At 38.0% G+C, this 18,021-nt stretch overlaps 1 long non-coding RNA gene across 1 annotated transcript in view; it reads left to right on the top strand.

Annotated features, from left to right (window-relative positions):
• The first annotated feature begins 711 nt into the window (after positions 1-711).
• LOC141277551 (uncharacterized) overlaps positions 712-18,021 on the top strand; it is a 65,555-nt gene continuing 48,245 nt past the window's right edge. Inside the window, exon 1 of the long non-coding RNA XR_012329123.1 lies at positions 712-871. This is a non-coding gene — a long non-coding RNA (uncharacterized lncRNA). The remainder of the gene's footprint in view (positions 872-18,021) is intronic.

The raw sequence follows: 18,021 nt of genomic DNA, 5'->3' as shown, positions 1-18,021 counted from the left end.
AATGAGTTCCTTTTCTCCCTGCCTCTTTTCTGACCTCCTATGTTGCCTACTCTTTACTGCATAACTTTGCCTTTTATTATCTAATGCCCTGTACCCGGCCTCATTGTTTCATGGATATAAGTATCTTTTCTCCCCAACTTGATAGTAAAGCTCTTTTAAGGGCAGGCACCGTACTTGCCACTTGTCTCTGCTGCCCTCTGAATTCTCCTATGGTACACTGAGCCAACACAGAAGATATTCCACACATGCTTGCTAATTTTGTAAGTATTTAGTAGCACAAACTAAAAGTACTATAGGAGCTGGGAGGAAAGAACTGTCTGCAGCTTAAGGGGATGGAGCTTCCATACAGAGTTACTTCCTTTTTGCTACCTCCCTTCCTGTCAGCAACGTTCATGCTTGCTTCCCTCATGCTTGCTTCCCGGCACTGAGTTTCAAGCCAGAATCTTATTTGGATGGAAGAATCTCCACCCCAGTTTGTATTGCTTCCACCCTTGGGGCAAGGTGGAGGCCTGAACTGCTGTGGCACTGAACTTGCATTCAGCGACCTGTTCATCACATCAGTAAAGGCCAATGGCTTTGCCTTCCGGTAGGGTGGGTGGAGTAGTTTTATGTGGTAGTGGTATGATTTTTCTCCTTTGAATCTCTATTTGGCTGTTGCCTCTGAGTGTTACCAAAGTTGTTGCAAGATGATACTGCAAATGGGGATTAAGAAAAGTGTGACTCTGGGAATTCCCTGGCGGTCCAGTGGTTAGGACTCCACGCTCTCACTGCTGAGAGCCCGGGTTCAATCCCTGGTCTGGGAACTAAGATCCCACAAGCCGTGCGGCACGGACAAAAAAACAAAAAAACAAAAACAACATCAAAAAAAACTGTGAGTGACTCTTTGGAGAAAAATGTGTCATGTATTTTGCTCTGTGGCTTTACACTGTTTGGTTTCTTTTGTTTAGTTGTTTGATTCTTTATCTCAATTGTGATATTCTCCTTGCATGGAACCCCGTTTGAACCTGAATCTACATAATTGGAAGTTGAGTTGAAAAAGCTCTGGGAGGAGAATTAGAAGACCTGAGTCTGTGTGTACCTTTAGCCAAGTTACTCCCTTTCATTGTGCCTCAGTTTCCTCATCAGTAAAATAAGAATAATGCCTGCCTTACCTATCTCACACTGGTATGGAGAGAATAAGATGATTAGCTGTGTGAGCATGCCTAGGAAAGTGAAAAGCCTTAACAGCTTAGGATGTGTTATTTTAAATGGAGTTTAAACACAATCTGGCTTCGGGGGAACATTCTTTAACCACTGGGAGTTGGTAAATTTGCTTGTGTGATTAAGCATAATATTTATATTATTGTCTAAAGGTATTTGATGGCTTCCGCAACCTTTTCCTTACAGTGTTTATAGTTCTGCATGTGTGGTGGTGGTGGGCTTCTGGAACCTGTACTCTATATGATTGTACTTTGGTTAGATGTGATTTATTTAGAAATCCTCTTTTTTGCACTATAACTAAATCACACCCCGCCCTTTTCACTGTTTTTGCAGGTTTTAATGTCATAATTAAATTCATTTCAAAACATAATAATAACAATGAACATTCTTTGAACACTTACCATGTATTGTAAACTGGCCTTAGTCAATTTAACTGTATCTGTGTTTGTTTGGAGATAATGGGAGCTGTCAAAGAAGTTTGAGTTTGAGATGGATGACGGTCTCACTTTTTCACAATCTCCCTATGAGGTTATAATGAAAGAAAGTCTTGGATGATGAAATTTTATCATACACATTAACATTTATTAAATGAATATTCATTAATAGCAGTGACAAAATATTTCATGCAACCAGTTCTATAAGCTTGATAATGTCCCAGCAATTAATATCCCTGTCATTTAAAAGGCTTTGACCACAACATGCCTAAGAAAGGTCACAGAAAGAAGGTACAACCACACTTCAGAAGAAGGATTTTAAAAAATTATTCCTTTGGTTAACGTAAAATTCAGACAACATAAAATTAACCGTTAATCATTTTAAAGTGTACGATTTCGTGACATTTAGTGCATTCACAGTATTGTGTAAGCATCACCACTAATTCCAGAACATTTCATCATCCTCAAAGAAAATCCTATACCTATTAAGAAATCATTCCCTACTCACTTTCTCCCTCCCCCTTTCCCAGCCCCTGAAAACCACTAATCTACTTACTGTCTCTATGGATATACTTATTCTGGGAATTTCATATAAATGGAATAATGCAACATGTGGCCTTTTGTGTCTGGCTTCTTTCCTTAGAATAATGTTTTCTTTTTTTTTTTTAAAAAGATTTTTCCTTTATTCTGTGCTGTGCCTTTCAACTTGTCACAGTCTTTTTTTTTAAGGTCTAAAACATTTATATTAACATATTTCCATACAAATAACCCAAAGAAAGTTTAGTATTAGTTGTTTTTGTTTGTTTGTTTGTTTATACTGCAGGTTCTTATTAGTCATCAATTTTATACACAACAGTGTATACATGTCAATCCCAATCGCCCAATTCAGCACACCACCATCCCCACCCCACTGTGGTTTTCCCCCCTTGGTGTCTATATGTTCTCTACATCTGTGTCTCAACTTCTGCTCTGCAAACCGGTTAATCTGTACCATTTTTCTAGGTTCCACATACATGTGTTAATATACAATATTTGTTTTTCTCTTTCTGACTTACTTCACTCTGTATGACAGTCTCTAGGTGCATCCACGTCTCAACAAATGACTTAGTTTCGTTCCTTTTTATGGCCGAGTAATATTCCATTGTATATATGTACCACATCTTCTTTATCTATTCGTCTGTCAATGGGCATTTAGGTTGCTTCCATGACCTGGCTATTGTAAATAGTGCTGCAATGAACATTGGGGTGCATGTGTCTTTTTGAATTATGGTTTTCTCTGGGTATATGCCCAGTTGTGGGATTGCTCGATCATATGGTAATTCTATGTTTAGTTTTTTAAGGAACCTCCATACTGTTCTCCATAGTGGCTGTATCAATTTACATTCCCACTGACAGTGCAAGAGGGTCCCCTTTTCTCCACACCCTCTCCAGCATTTGTTGTTTGTAGATTTTCTGATGATGCCCATTCTAACTGGTGTGAGGTGATACCTCATTGTAGTTTTGATTTGCGTTTCTTTAATAATTAGTGATGTTGAGCAGCTTTTCATGTGCTTCTTGGCCATCTGTATGTCTTCTTTGGAGAAATGTCTATTTAGGTCTTCTGCCCATTTTTGGATTGGGTTGTTTGTTTCTTTAATATTGAGCTGCATGAACTGTTTATATATTTTGGAGATTAATCCTTTGTCCGTTGATTCGTTTACAAATATTTTCTCCCATTCTGAGGGTTGTCTTTTGGTCTTGGTCATGGTTTCCTTTGCTGTGCAAAAGCTTTGAAGTTTCATTAGGTCCCATTTGTTTAGTTTTGTTTTTATTTCCATTACTCTAGGAGGTGGATCAAAAAGATCTTGCTGTGATTTATGTCAAAGAGTGTTCTTCCTATGTTTTCCTCTAAGAGTTTTATAGTGTCCGGTCTTACATTTAGGTCTCGAATCCATTTTGAGTTTATTTTTGTGTATGGTGTTAGGGAGTGTTCTAATTGCATTCTTTTACATGGAGCTGTCCAGTTTTCCCAGCACCACTTATTGAAAAGACTGTATTTTCTCCATTGTATATCTTTGCCTCCTTTGTCATAGATTAGTTGACCATAGGTGCATGGGTTTATCTCAGGGCTTTCTATCTTGTTCCATTGATCTATGTTTCTGTTTTTGTGCCAGTACCATATTGTCTTCATTACTGTAGCTTTGTAGTATAGTCTGAAGTCAGGGAGTCTGATTCCTTCAGCTCCGTTTTTTTCCTTCAAGACTGCTTTGGCTCTTCGGGGTCTTTTGTGTCTCCACACAAATTTTAAGATGATTTGTTCCAGTTCCGTAAAAAATGCCATTGGTAATTTGATAGGGATTGCATTGAATCTGTAGATTGCTTTGGGTAGTAGTCATTTTCACAATATTGATTCTTCCAATACAAGAACATGGTATATCTCTCCATCTGTTGGTATCATCTTTAATTTCTTTCATCAGTGTCTTACAGTTTTCTGCATACAGGTCTTTTGTCTCCCTAGGTAGGTTTATTCCTAGGTATTTTATTCTTTTTGTTGCAATGGTAAATGGGAGTGTTTCCATAATTTCTCTTTCAGATTTTTCATCATTAGTGTATAAGAATGCAAGAGATTTCTGTGCATTAATTTTTATCCTGCTACTTTACCAAATTCATTGATGAGCTCTAGTAGTTTTCTGGTGGCATTTTTAGGATTCTCTATGTATAGTATCATGTCATCTGCAAACAGTTACAGTTTTACTTCTTCTTTTCCAACTTGGATTCCTTTTATTTCTTTTTCTTCTCTGACTGCCGTGGCTAGGACTTCCAAAACTATGTTGAATAATAGCAGGGAGAGTGGACATCCTTGTATCATTCCTGATCTTAGAGGAAATGCTTTCAGTTTTTCACCATTGGTTTGATGTTTGCTGTGGGTTTGTCGTATATGGCCTTTATTATGTTGAGGTAGGTTCCCTCTATGCTCACTTTCTGGAGAGTTTTGATCATAAATCGGTGTTGAATTTTGTCAAAAGCTTTTTCTGCATCTATTGAGACGATCATATGGTTTTTATTCTTCAATTTGTTAATATGGTGTATCACATTGATTGATTTGCGTATATTGAAGAATCCTTGCATCCATGGGATAAATCCCACTTGATCATGGTGTATTATCCTTTTAATGTGTTGTTGGATTCTGTTCGCTAGTATTTTGTTGAGGATTTTTGCATCTATATTCATCAGTGATATTGGTCTGTAATTTTCTTTTTTTGTAGTATCTTTGTCTGGTTTTGGTATCAGGGTGATGGTGGCCTCATAGAATGAGTTTGGGAGTGTTCCTTCCTCTGCAATTTTTTGGAAGAGTTTGAGAAGGATGGTTGTTAGCTCTTCTCTAAATGTTTGATAGAATTCACCTGGGAAGCCATCTGGTCCTGGACTTTTGTTTGTTGGAAGATTTTTAATCACAGTTTCAATGTCATTACTTGTGATTGGTCTGTTCGTATTTTCTATTTCTTCCTGGTTCAGTCTTGGAAGGTTATACCTTTCTAAGGATTTGTCCATTTCTTCCAGGTTGTCCATTTTATTGGCATACAATTGCTTGTAGTAGTCTCTTAGGATGCTTTGTATTTCTGCGGTGTCTGTTGTAACTTCTCCTTTTTCATTTCTAATTTTATTGATTTGAATCCTCTCCCTCTTTTTCTTGATGAGTCTGGCTAATGGTTTATCAATTTTGTTTATCTTCTCAAAGAACCAGCTTTTAGTTTTATTGATCTTTGCTATTGTTTTCTTTGTTTCTATTTCATTTATTTCTGCTCTGGTCTTTATGATTTCTTTCCTTCTGCTAACTTTGGGTTTTGTTTGTTCTTCTTTCTCTAGTTCCTTTAGGTGTAAGGTTAGATTGTTTACTTGAGATTTTTCTTGTTTCTTGAAGTAGGCTTGTATAGCTATAAACTTCCCTCTTAGAACTGCTTTTGCTGCATCCCATAGGTTTTGGATCATCGTGTTTTCATTCTCATTTGTCTCTAGGTATTTTTCGATTTCCTCTTTGATTTCTTCAGTGATCTCTTGGTTATTTAGTAACGTACTGTTTAGCCTCCATGTGTTTGTGTTTTTTACATTTTTTTCCCTGTGATTCATTTCTAATCTCATAGCGTTGTGGTCAGAAAAGATGCTTGATATGATTTCAATTTTCTTAAATTTACTGAGGCTTGATTTGTGACCCAAGATGTGATCTATCCTGGAGAATGTTCCATGTGCACTTGAGAAGAAAGTGTAATCTGCTGTTTTTGGATGGAATGTCCTATAATATCAATTAAATCTATCTGGTCTTTTGTGCCATTTAAAGCTTCTGTTTCCTTATTTATTTTCATTTTGGATGATCTGTCCATTGGTGTAAGTGAGGTGTTAAAGTCTCCCACTATTATTGTGTTACTGTCGATTTCCTCTTTTAGAGCTGTTAGCAGTAGCCTCATGTGTTGAGGTGCTCCTATGTTGGGTGCATATATATTAATAATTGTTATATCTTCTTCTTGGTTTGATCCCTTGGTCATTATGTAGTGTCCTTCCTTGTCTCTTGTAACATTCTTTATTTTAAAGTCTATTTTATCTGATATGAGGATAGCTACTCCAGCTTTCTTTTGATTTCCATTGTCATGGAATATCTTTTCCATCCCCTCACTTTCAGTCTGTATGTGTCCCTTGGTCTGAAGTGGGTCTCTTGTAGACAGCATATATATGGGTCTTGTTTTTGTATCCATTCAGCAAGCCTGTGTCTTTTGGTTAGAGCATTTGAGCCATTCACATTTAAGGTAATTATCAACATGTATGTTCCTGTGGCCATTTTCTTAATTGTTTTGGGTTTGTTTCTCTAGGTCCTTTTCTTCTCTTGTGTTTCCCACTTAGAGAAGTTCCTTTAGCATTTGTTGTAGAGCTGGTTTGGTGGTGCTGAATTCTCTCAGCTTTTGCTTGTCTGTAAAGCTTTTGATTTCTCCATAGAATCTGAATGAGTTCCTTGCTGGGTAGAGTAATCTTGGTTGTAGGTTCTTCCCTTTCATCACTTTAAGTATATCATGCCACTCCCTTCTGGCTTGTAGAGTTTCTGCTGAGAAATCAGCTGTTAACCTTATGGGAGTTCCCTTCTATGTTATTTTTCGTTTTTCCCTTGCTGCTTTCAATAATTTTTCTTTGTCTTTTATTTTTGCCAATTTGATTACTGTGTGTCTCGGCATGTTTCTCCTTGGGTTTATCCTGTATGGGATGCGCTGTGCTTCCTGGACTTGGGTGGCTATTTCCTTTCCCATGTTAGGGAAGTTTTCGACTATAATCTCTTCAAATATTTTCTCTGGTCCTTTCTCTCTCTCTTCTCCTTCTGGGACCCCTATAATGCGAATGTTGTTGCGTTTAATGTTGTCCCAGAGGTCTCTTAGGCTGTGTTCATTTCTTTTCATTCTTTTTTCTTTATTTTGTCCTGCAGCAGTGAATTCCACCATTCTGTCTTCCAGGTCACTTATTGGTTCTTCTGCTTCAGTTATTCTACTATTGATTTCTTCTAGTGTAGTTTTCATTTCAGTTATTGTATTGTTCATCTCTATTTGTCTGTTCTTTAATTCTTCTAGGTTTTTGTTAAACATTTCTTGCATCTTCTCGATCTTTGCCTCCATTCTTTTTCCAAGGTCCTGGATCATCTTCACTATCATTATTCTGAATTCTTTTTCTGAAAGGTTGCTTATCTCTACCTCATTTAGTTGTTTTTCTGGGGTTTTATCTTGTTCCTTCATCTGGTACACAGCCCTCTGCCTTTTCATCTTGTCTTTCTGTGAATGTGGTTTTTGTTCCACTGGCTGCAGGATTGTAGTTCTTCTTGCTTCTGCTGTTTTCCCTCTGTTGTCACAGTCTTTTTATTTGCTATATAATATTGTTAGGATAAAGCTGAGACTGGGAAGCATGGAGAAAGGTAACTGGAGAAAAGGAAAAGGTGAAGGAATCATTGCTCTGCACAGGCACAACTAAGGCACAGATTTCTTCACAGGACGCTGGTCCAGAAAGTCAGCATAATGTTTTCAAGGTTCATCTATACTGTAGCATATGTCAGTACTTCATTCCTTTTTATGGCTGAGTAATATTCTGCTGTATACATATTCCACATTTTAAAAATTAATTTTTATGGAAGTATAGTTGATTTACAATGTGTTAATATCTGCTGTATAGCAAAGTAATTCAGTTATACGTAATTTTTTTAACATCTTTATTGGAGTATAATTGCTTTACAATGCTGTGTTAGTTTCTGCTTTATAACAAAGTGAGTCAGCTATACATATACATATATCCCCATATCTCCTGCCTCTTGCTACATTCTTTTTTAAATATTCTTTTCCATTATGGTTTATCATAGGATATTGAGTGTAGCTCCCTGTGTATATTCCACATTTTTTAATCTATTGATATGGCCATTTGGATTGTTTCTACATTTTAGCTATTGTGAATAGTGCTGCTTTTAACATTCACATGCAAGTATTTGATTAAGTTCCTGTTTTTAATTCTTTGGGGTATATACCCAGTAGTGGAACTGCTGGGTCATATGGTAATTTTATGTTTAACTTTTTGAGAAACTGCCAAACTGCTTTCCACTGGACTGCCACATTTCACATTCCCACCAGCAGTCTATGTGGGTTCCCATTTCTCCACATCCTCACCAACTCTTGTTATTAATATATTTTTAAAATTATACTCATTCTAGTGGGTATGAAGTAGTATCTCATTTTGGTTTTAATTTGCATTTCCCTAATGATTAATGATGTTGAACACCTTCTCATGTGCTTTTTGGCCACTTGGATATCTTCCTTGGGGAAATGTCCATTCAGATCCTTTGCCCATTTTTTTCATTGGTTTTTTCTCCTTTGGTTGTTGGGTTAGGCCTTTCTTGTTCTTCAATTTCTCCATTACTACCTTCTTTTATGGTTAATTGGTTTTTCTTCTAGAGTACAATTTTGATTCCCTTCTTGGCTTTTTTTCCCCTGTATGTTTTAAAGTTTCTTTCTTTAGAGTTTACCCTAGAGATTACAGTTAATATCTAAATTTTATACCAATCAAGTTTGAATTAATCCTAATTTAGTATTAATAAAATCAATAGTATACAAAAACTGCTCCTTTACATTTTTGTGCCCCTGCGTTGTGTTGTTTTCAAAAATTACATCTTTATATATTGTGTGCCAATTAACATGGCTTTGTAATTATTATTTTACACATTTTTCTTTTAAATCATATGGGGACAGAAAAGAATGATAAAAAGGAGTTAGAAATCATATATGCAATATCACTGGCTTTTATGCTTACCTATGTAGCTTCCTTTACTATTGTTCTTTATTTCGTCATGTATCTTTGGATCATTGTCTAGTGCGCTTTCATTTCATTCTGTAGGATTCACCTTAATATTTATCGTATGGCAGGTTTACTGGTGATGAACTCCCTCAGTTTTTGTTATCTGGAAATGCCTTAATTTTTTTCTTCACTTTTCAAGGATAGTTTTGCTAGATGTAGAATTATTGGTTTACATTATTTTTCTTTCAAAACTTTAAATATGTCATCCTACTTCCTCCATGGTTTCTGAAGAGACATTGGCTATTAATCTTTTGAGGCTCCCTCATATGTGATGGGCTGCTTCTGTCAAGATTCTCTCTTTGTCTTTTGACAATTTGACTATTATGTTTCTTGCTGTGAAGCTCCTTGAATTTATCACGACTGGGTTTAGTTAAGCTTCTTGGATATGCAGATTCATGTTTTTCATCCAATTTGGGAAATTTTTGGCTATTATTTCCAACATTCTTTGTGCTCCTTTCTGGCTCTACTCTCCCTCTGGGAATCTGTTTATGCATATGTTGGTACGTACTGGAAGGTGTCCCACAGGCTTCTTAGGCTCTATTAATTTTTCTTTACTCTTTTCTCTTTCTGCTTCTCTGACTGAATAATCTCAACTGACCTATCTTTAAGTTTGCTGTTTCTTTCTTCTACTTCTTCAATCAGCTGCTAAACCCCTCTAGTGGATTTTTCATTTCAGTTTCCATTTGTTTTTTTATAATTTCTATCTCTTCATTGATAGTCTCTATTTATTGAGACATTGTTCTACTGGTTTCCTTTAGTTCTTTGTCCATGGTTTCCTTAAGTCTTTGAGCATATTTGACAGTTCACTTAAAGTCTTTGTCTATTAAGTCCAACACTTAGGCTTTCTAAGGAATGGTTTCAATTTTTTCCCTATGGATGGGCCATACTTTCCTGTATCTTTGCATTCCTTGGAAATTTTTTTTGTTGAAAACTGGGCATTTTGAATATTATAGTGTGGCAGTTCTGAAAAACAGATTTTCCACTCTACCCAGAATTTGTTGTTGCTGCCTGTTGTGGGTTTTTCTAAACTTTTCATAAAGTCTGTATTCTTTGTTATTTGTGGCCCTGAAGCCTCTGTTCTGTTAGTTTAGTGGTCAGCTGGTGTTCTGACAGAGTTACCTTAAATGCCTACAGCCAACAAAAGATAAAAGGAAGAAAAAATAATAAAGAAAGAAAAAGGACTGCTCTCCTAGTCTTTGCGGGTTGATTCTGTGTTGGGGTTCTCCTTCAATGCTTAGCCAGGCTGATTACAACTCTTAGTCTTTACTTCCTACTTGTATAGAGCCTGAAAGCTAGCCAGACATTAAAGCTTAGGGTCTTCTCTGGCCTTCTATGAATATGCATCCCACGTAGGGCATGTGTATGCATTCCTCGATTCCCTGGTATACATGGGAGCTTGTTAAAGCCTTTATTCCCACATGTAGCTCCTTTCCCAACCTCTTCCTTCCAAGACTTCCTGGTCTCTTTCTTGTTGCAAATGTTCCTTTTCCCAGACTGCTTCAGCTAATACCTGTACCTTTTTGAATGCTTTTGCCCAGTAAACTGCCCTAGCACTGGGAACTCAGAGTTGGGCAAAACAAAGGGTAGCTGGGCTCTGGTTCTTGAGAGAACTGCCTTACAGGTCAAGGCCCAATTTTTTGAGAATAAGGTCCGTATTGCTCCCTCTGGCATTAGCAATCTGCATCAGAGGTGCAGGCTGTGGTTTGCACAGCCACTGCTAGTCTGATGTGTGTGGGGGGGGTGGGTGGGTGATTTAAAACAACACTGCACTCTATTACCGCAAAGCAACCTCCTCTTTCTTCACATCTCTCCCTGGTTATTGTCAGTTTTCGATTTTGTATTCAAGAGTTCCTCAAAAGTTGATTTTGGCAGTTTTTGCTGGGTCATTAGTTGCTATTTAGGGAGGATTCTTGTAGTCCTCTGTTCTTCTATATTCAGTGACATTCCTCCCAGAAGCAGGATTTTTGTGCCTTATAGTAGACATTAGACAACCAAGAAAAAAATTTTAAATCAATGGCTGGAATAAGGCTCTTTAGATATTTTCAAGTCTTTCATTAATGGTACAGAGAGGTTACGAGATTCGTTAGATTCTTATACCCTGTTCATGCAAGGGTGGGAGTGTCTCTAAGATATTTTTTTTAACCAGTTAGAGCCAATTTTTATATTTATCATTCAAGTTAGCAGGCATCAATGAAACAAACTTTTGACACTTGTTATGCTAATTACCAAAGTATAGGTTCCGTGTCGGAGATATAGGTAACAGAAACACTTGTGGTCATCAGCTCTGTATTGTGGCCCTTTCTGCTATAGCTCTGGCTCCCTTCCCCCGTCTATATCCTGATGAGGGCAAATGACTGACCCTAGAAGTAAAGCTAAAACCTACTGTCCCATATGTAATATCACACTGTGTATGCAGAAGTGTTATAAAGGAGATGGCAGACATCGTACCACATATATTATGTTTAATACTCACAACAATCCCATGAAGTAGTAGTATAATTATCATCCCTATGTCATAGAGTAGGAAACTAAAATTTAGGGAGATAAAGTTATTTGTTTAAGAATGCCCAGCTAGTAGTGCTAGAAGTTGGATTTTAACCCAGCTCCTTGAGACTCTACATATCTTAAGTATTTATGTCCAAAAGCATCTATTTTATGGTATTTTTTTGGTTATGTGAAGAATGCTTTTAAAAACTTCTGAACACCAAATGTTTTTAATGGTTGGAGGCTAGCCCATAGGTAGAATATGGTTGCCTGGCCTCATTACCTGCCTTTGGTCCTCTTACATGCTTGCCACATAGCAAGTCTCAGGTCCAAAGAAAGATTATGGGAAATGGGAGCACTGACCTCTATTGGGGGGTGTCTGGGAGGATCTAGTTATGGCTTTCGTGCTTGTGTCGTCCTGCAATGGACGAGGAATTGGACTGGAGCATAACTTTCTTTTTCCCCTCTGCCCTGCCACTAGAGTACTGCAGTGCTTGCTGAGAATTTTTGTTCCTCTGGCCTGTCACAGGGCCCTAGGAGCATACACAAGATGAGATGCACTTATGTTTGATAGACATGGAGAAGGACAGTCTTTTAGGACAGACTACTAGTGATTGTTGACTGGAAATAGTTAGGAACATGAATTCAGTTTTGCTCTTGAAGTATCAGACAGGTATGTGTTCTCATTATGGTTTTCTGAATGGACTTTCCACTGACTGTGGAGAGCATATTCAGCTTTCTGGTAACATCTTCAAGTTAACCCCAACAGAGTTAACTTTAAGAAGTGGCAGAAGACGTGGTCATCTACAAAATGAGATTTGAGGAAACAGCTGGCAGTGCATTACTCCCCCCAGTTCTGCTGCCAGTCGTTCCACCATTTCTCAATTTGCACCTAGCAAAATGCCAAATTCGGTAGATTCTACTAAAGCCTTTTCAGAATAGACCCCCCCACCCCCGAAAAGTGACTTCTTTTCCTTTCCATCAACTTTTGGAGGGCAGACAACAGCACAGGGATTGTCAGACTTACACTGAGGGAAATGAGGACGTCAGGAATTTTCCAGATGGCTTGAAATGAATGCAGGTGTGCCTGGAACTCTGCCATTGCTCTTCATCTTGAAATGGTAGTCAGTAAATGCACTTTTGGTGAACAATTCAAATTTTAAATATGCCAGTGGAATATGCTAGCTAAAGAAACGCAGCTATGAATCTGTTTATTCAGCAAATAAGTGTCCCTGTTTCTGAAATTTGCATTTTTATTTGGGTTCTTTAGATTCTTAAAGTGGTTTCAGAACTGTCATCACAGAAGAGAGTTAAAATAAGTACAAAAGCTTGTTTAGATGGTGTGAGTTGTAGGGGACCCAGAAGGAGAGAAGAGGAAAGATTTATGCTGATGGGCTACGGGGTGTGTGTGTCTGCGTGCCTGTCTGGCAGGGAGAGGTAACTAACATGTTTACTCTCTGCCAGGCACCGTGCTAAGTGCTTTTCATGTATTATTTCATTTAATTCTGATGTCAACTCTAAGGTATATACAATCAGTCTCCTTTTGCTGCTTAGAGAGGTCACAGTACAGTAGAGATTTGATTCTAGGTCGCAGGAGACCCAGACCCAGATCCAGCTGTGTGACCTTAGGAAAATCACTTCTCTCAGGGCTTCAGTTTCCTCACCTGTAAAATGAAAGATTATCTTTTAAGTACTTTTAGCTGTGACAGCCTATGATTCTGCACCTGCGCTTCTTTCTACTGTTTTCTGGCTGTTTCCTAAAGAGACAAAGGCCAGAAGTCAACAATGACCGACTTGCAAGTAGGAATATTTCAAAATGTAGCTTTACTGTACAACTGAGCTAGTGTCAGAGACAGCAGGTTACCATGGACAATATATTTGTTTAGGTTTTTGTGTTGTTATTAGCGGTGGTTTTTCATTATGTTGATATGAGTTCTCGACACTATTAAAATGCTTTGTTATCACCATTAGCTTTTGTTTTAAGAGAGATGGACACTTACAACATTTATAATAACTTTTTTCTTGACTAAATTTGGATTCCTTTAGTGCTTTTATTACCCCAAAGTGCTGTCCTTGTTGACTGGTATGATATAGATTCAGTCATTCAGCCACACAAATTAATTGAGCATCTGCTATGTGCAAAATATTTTTCTAGGTACTGGAGATATATCAATGAACAACAAACCCCCCCCCCCCCCACATTTCTGCCCTCATGGAGCTTATATTTTAGTGGACTGGGCAAACAATAAACAAAATATAGTAGTTCATTGTACAGTGTGTTAAATAAGTTCTATGGCAGAAAATAAAGCACGATGGGGGTTTGGAGTTCTGAGTACAGTTGCTTACTATCTCCCTGGAAAAATCAGTGCTGGTTCTCATCAGGGCTTAGGTAACAGGAAATTCTGTTAGGTAACAGGAAATTCTTAATTCCTAGGCAATTAAGCGTGGACTTTGGAGTCAGATAAACCTATTTGAATTCACAACTCTGCTCCCAGCTTTACGACCTTGGGCGAATAATTTTACTTCATTGAGCCTTGTATCACTCAGTGTTGAATTAGAGAAGCAGGACCATTAGGAGTGATATAAAACAGAGGATCTATCATGGGGATTTGACCTTAGACAATTGTGGGAGTGGATTAAACAGTTCACATCAGGCCGTTGCTTCTGCATTTGGTGTTGGGCCTGAAGTCAGCAGGACAGATAGTCAGGAAAGATGAATGTGAAGTAGAGGACAGCAAGGTCAAACTAGAACTTATAAGGACCAGCTGGAACCCATGAAACAAACTGGAATCCACATCAATCTCTCATAGTCTTTTAAGTCTCCAAATTCAAAGATGGGGCTGTCCTGCAGGAGAAGGTGGTGTGCTTCATTATGGAACTAAACTCACACCTGGCCCCTGAGTCAGACGGGCTGAAGGAGGAGGCTTAGCAGTCGCTGGGGGCTCAGACACTGCCCCACTCCAAAAGCAGAGCCAGTAGAGAAGAGGCAGCGTGCCTAGGCTGGAATAGCACCTGGCGCCCTGCCCCTACCATCTGGGCGTAAGAAAATGATGGCTGCCACTTCACTTACATCTTTCAAATTTCATGCAAAATCTCTCTCATGGCCCTGATAAAATTATTTGGAATAAGGAAGGAAATTCTAGAGACCCTAGTTCCAGCTTAGCTAGGTTGACAGAATACGAATCCACCACAAGCCTGTTTCTTAATTGGGATAATAATACCTAACTCATAGGATTGTTGTAAAAAAATTAATGAGATAAAATTTGTGTAAAAGTATCTAGCGCATAGTGGGTTGTCAATTTTCTTCCTTTCTCCTACCCTTTGGCCAAGGGATAGCAGAATTTCCAGCATCAGGGCCTGTGGAGAAGGTTTTACTGTTTTGGGGTTGTTTGGGGAGTAGTACTGGGGGAGACTGGGAGGGGGACTTTTTAATCGCTAAACAATTATATCAGATTGCAAGCTGTCTGTTATGTCTACATTTGAGGTTGGCCCTGTTTGAGGATATGAAATGAAAGAGAAACTGAATGACCTGGACCACTGAAGATATATCCAGCATAGAAACATACACACATGCAATGAAGATGGATTGGAAAAGACCACATAAGTTGGTGGAAGGCCAATATTTAATTAAGTCACAGTCTAGGAATGTCAGAGCTGGTAGGGAATGATGGGGAAACCGAGGCTCAGAGGGGGGCAGTTAATTTGCTAAAGGTGTAACTTGTTTGACCCGGGAACATTTTTTACAGGATTTTTTTTTAGAATCCTGCAGAAACAGTTAAATACATTTTAAGGATGTTGTTGAAGACTCCATCCACTCTATTATTCAGCGTCCTCCATATGATATCCCCACATGAGAAATTTTAGAACTAAGTGCCAGGAAAATCTTTTTTTATCCTGAGGAACTGGTATGCTTTTATTCCTCATGGACAATACAAATCTGGTAAATAACCATGCATGATCATATTGCTTTGGCTGCCAGGATGTTCAGAGCCAAATTTGAAGCTCCAACTTTATTAACCATGTAGGATTCTATGGCTTGAACATCTATGTCCTATTCTGCCCTCTGGCTTTGTTGCTTTTTTTTCCTCCCAATTTTGATATTTAGTTAATATAATTTTTACATGTAATGTGTTGTATGTATAAGTTTGTATACATAAGTATGTATAAGTTGCCTCAAATCCTCTGTGGTATGAGGAAGGACATTAACATATAAACAGACGAATCCTATATTATTTTACCTCTGTGGTATAGTGAAAAAGCACTGGATTTAAAATAGCTTCTAGTCTAAGCGCTATCATTTTAATAGACTTCTTAGAACTTCAGTTCCCTTTGATCAGTTTGGATAGTGTAACCCCTGGCATCATTCAGTTGATTATTAAAGAGGAGAGGTATCTGAAACCTATGTGATGATTGTCCCTGATTTATAAAAGGTGTGTGTGATTTGAAAGAAACTTTTTACTCAATTCTGGATAGGAAACAAGGATTAGAGTAAGTTTCAAGATTAGTTAGAGAACAGTACTTAAAGTAAAATATATTCACTTATTTGATTTAAATTTTTTTTAGTTTTTCAAATTATCATACATACAGTCATACATACAGTATGACTGTATGTATGACAGTAAAATTGACTTTTGGGGAAGTACACAGTTACATGAATTTTAGCACATGTATAGATTTATGTAAACCATCTCCCCAGAAACCTTCCTTGTGCTATCATTTTATACTCACACTCTCCTCCCACCCATATGCCTTGATTTTATTTTAAAATGTTCTACCCAATATTTTAAGAGAATACATTAAGAAGATGAATTTGATTCAACCATTCATTTACTCTAGAGTTCCTACCAGATGCTCACCTCCATGGTAAGTTCTGTAGGCTATGTAAGAAGTATCATATGCAGACCAGGGCTTCAAGGATGTTACAGTATGGTTGGCAAGATCAGCTTAACACATTGGAAGCAATTAGAGGACCATAGAAGACACTATATAAGCAAGTGCAAATCTGGCACAGATCAGGAGATGGGGAAACATCTGTCTAGGCTGGACTAAAGGCTTCTGCAATTGATGACACACAACTTGTATATGTATGTATCTTTCTGTGTGAGGACAGGTTGGAATGTATTTAGAAATGCAGAGTTAAGTTTTGCCTCTGAAAGTGATATAATAGTCTAAACAGACGAAAGGGAATCACATGCTTGTGAGAATATTTACAAAAGTCTTCAGACTCTACAGTCAAGGAAGTCTACCTAAGTACAAAAGATTATTATTTTACTTTTATAAGACGTGGAGAGACATATGACTGCCAAATGGCTTTGCTCTGTGTCCAGAGAAATTTAACAAAGCTGACATCCAGATATCTATTGCAGAAGTCTAACTAGAATTTTCCATTATGAATACAGTACATGTAAATTCTGAACATATGGCTCCCATCAGTGATCTATGAGGAGGTGATGGAATGTAGGTTGGGGAAGACAAGAGGAAGGCCAAGTCTCTGACTCTGAAGTGAGAGGCAGCTGGACACCATATGTGTGTGTTTGGACTTGGAGCCAGCTTTATGTCGAGGGCATAGGCAGTCACCTAAGCCTCGTGATTTGTAGGGTGTGGGGAAAGGATCTTCCTTTGTCAGATTCTTCCCCTACAGGCAAGCCCCAAGGCCTGAACTTCCCATTAGAGAAAGAAACAAAATATTGTTTGTTCTGGAGCCCCTCTCAAAAATATAGGGAGCTGGATGGGGAGGGACACCAATACATTAAGGTGGAAACAGTTATCAGAGACTTGCTGGGGAGGGGTTTATCTAATTAGTCTAGCAGAACTAGAGGGAAGAATAGGACCCATGGGATAGGGTAGGCGTGTGTGTGTGTGTGTGTGTGTGTGTGTGTGTGTGTGTGTGTTTGTCTGTATCTGTGTGCACGTGTGTGCATGCTAAGAGTCAGTGTGTTCGCAAAAGCTGACCCCATACAGATTACAATGATAGTATTTAGTGCACATGTATATATCTCAACTCATTGACCATATGTTTGGTGTCTGCAATGGTTTACTCTCTGAGATATTAGGTTGATTGCAGAGATCTGCTAAGAATTGATCAAGAAGATGGCCCACAGAAGCGTCACTGTCCTGAACATCTCAAGGGGCTTTCTTTTTTTTTTTGAGGATGAGGAAGAAGTTTATTATCTTGATTACTGTGGCAAAAGTTTCATGACTATATACATATGTCAAATCTTATAACATTATACATATTACTTTCAGTCATTGTATGTCAATTATACCTCAGTAAAGCTATCTATTAAACCCACACATATAAAACACATTTTTTAAAAGCCTGGTCATGGGCTGAATTGTCTCCCCAGAATTCATATGTTCAAGTCCTAACCCCTAATACCAAAGAATGTGACTGTATCTGGAGACAGAGTCTTTAGAGAGGTAATTAAACTGTAATGAGGTTATTACAGTGGGGCTGAATCCAGTATGACGGGGTCTTCATAAGAAGAGGAAATTAGCACAGAGACACACATGTATACAGAAAAAAACCTTGTAAAGACACAGGGAAAGACAGCTA

This window comes from Tursiops truncatus, chromosome X (assembly GCF_011762595.2).
Source record: "Tursiops truncatus isolate mTurTru1 chromosome X, mTurTru1.mat.Y, whole genome shotgun sequence".
Classification (NCBI taxonomy): domain Eukaryota; kingdom Metazoa; phylum Chordata; class Mammalia; order Artiodactyla; family Delphinidae; genus Tursiops; species Tursiops truncatus.
Note: the sequence above shows the minus strand (reverse complement) of the source record. Positions and strands in the feature narration are given on the sequence as shown.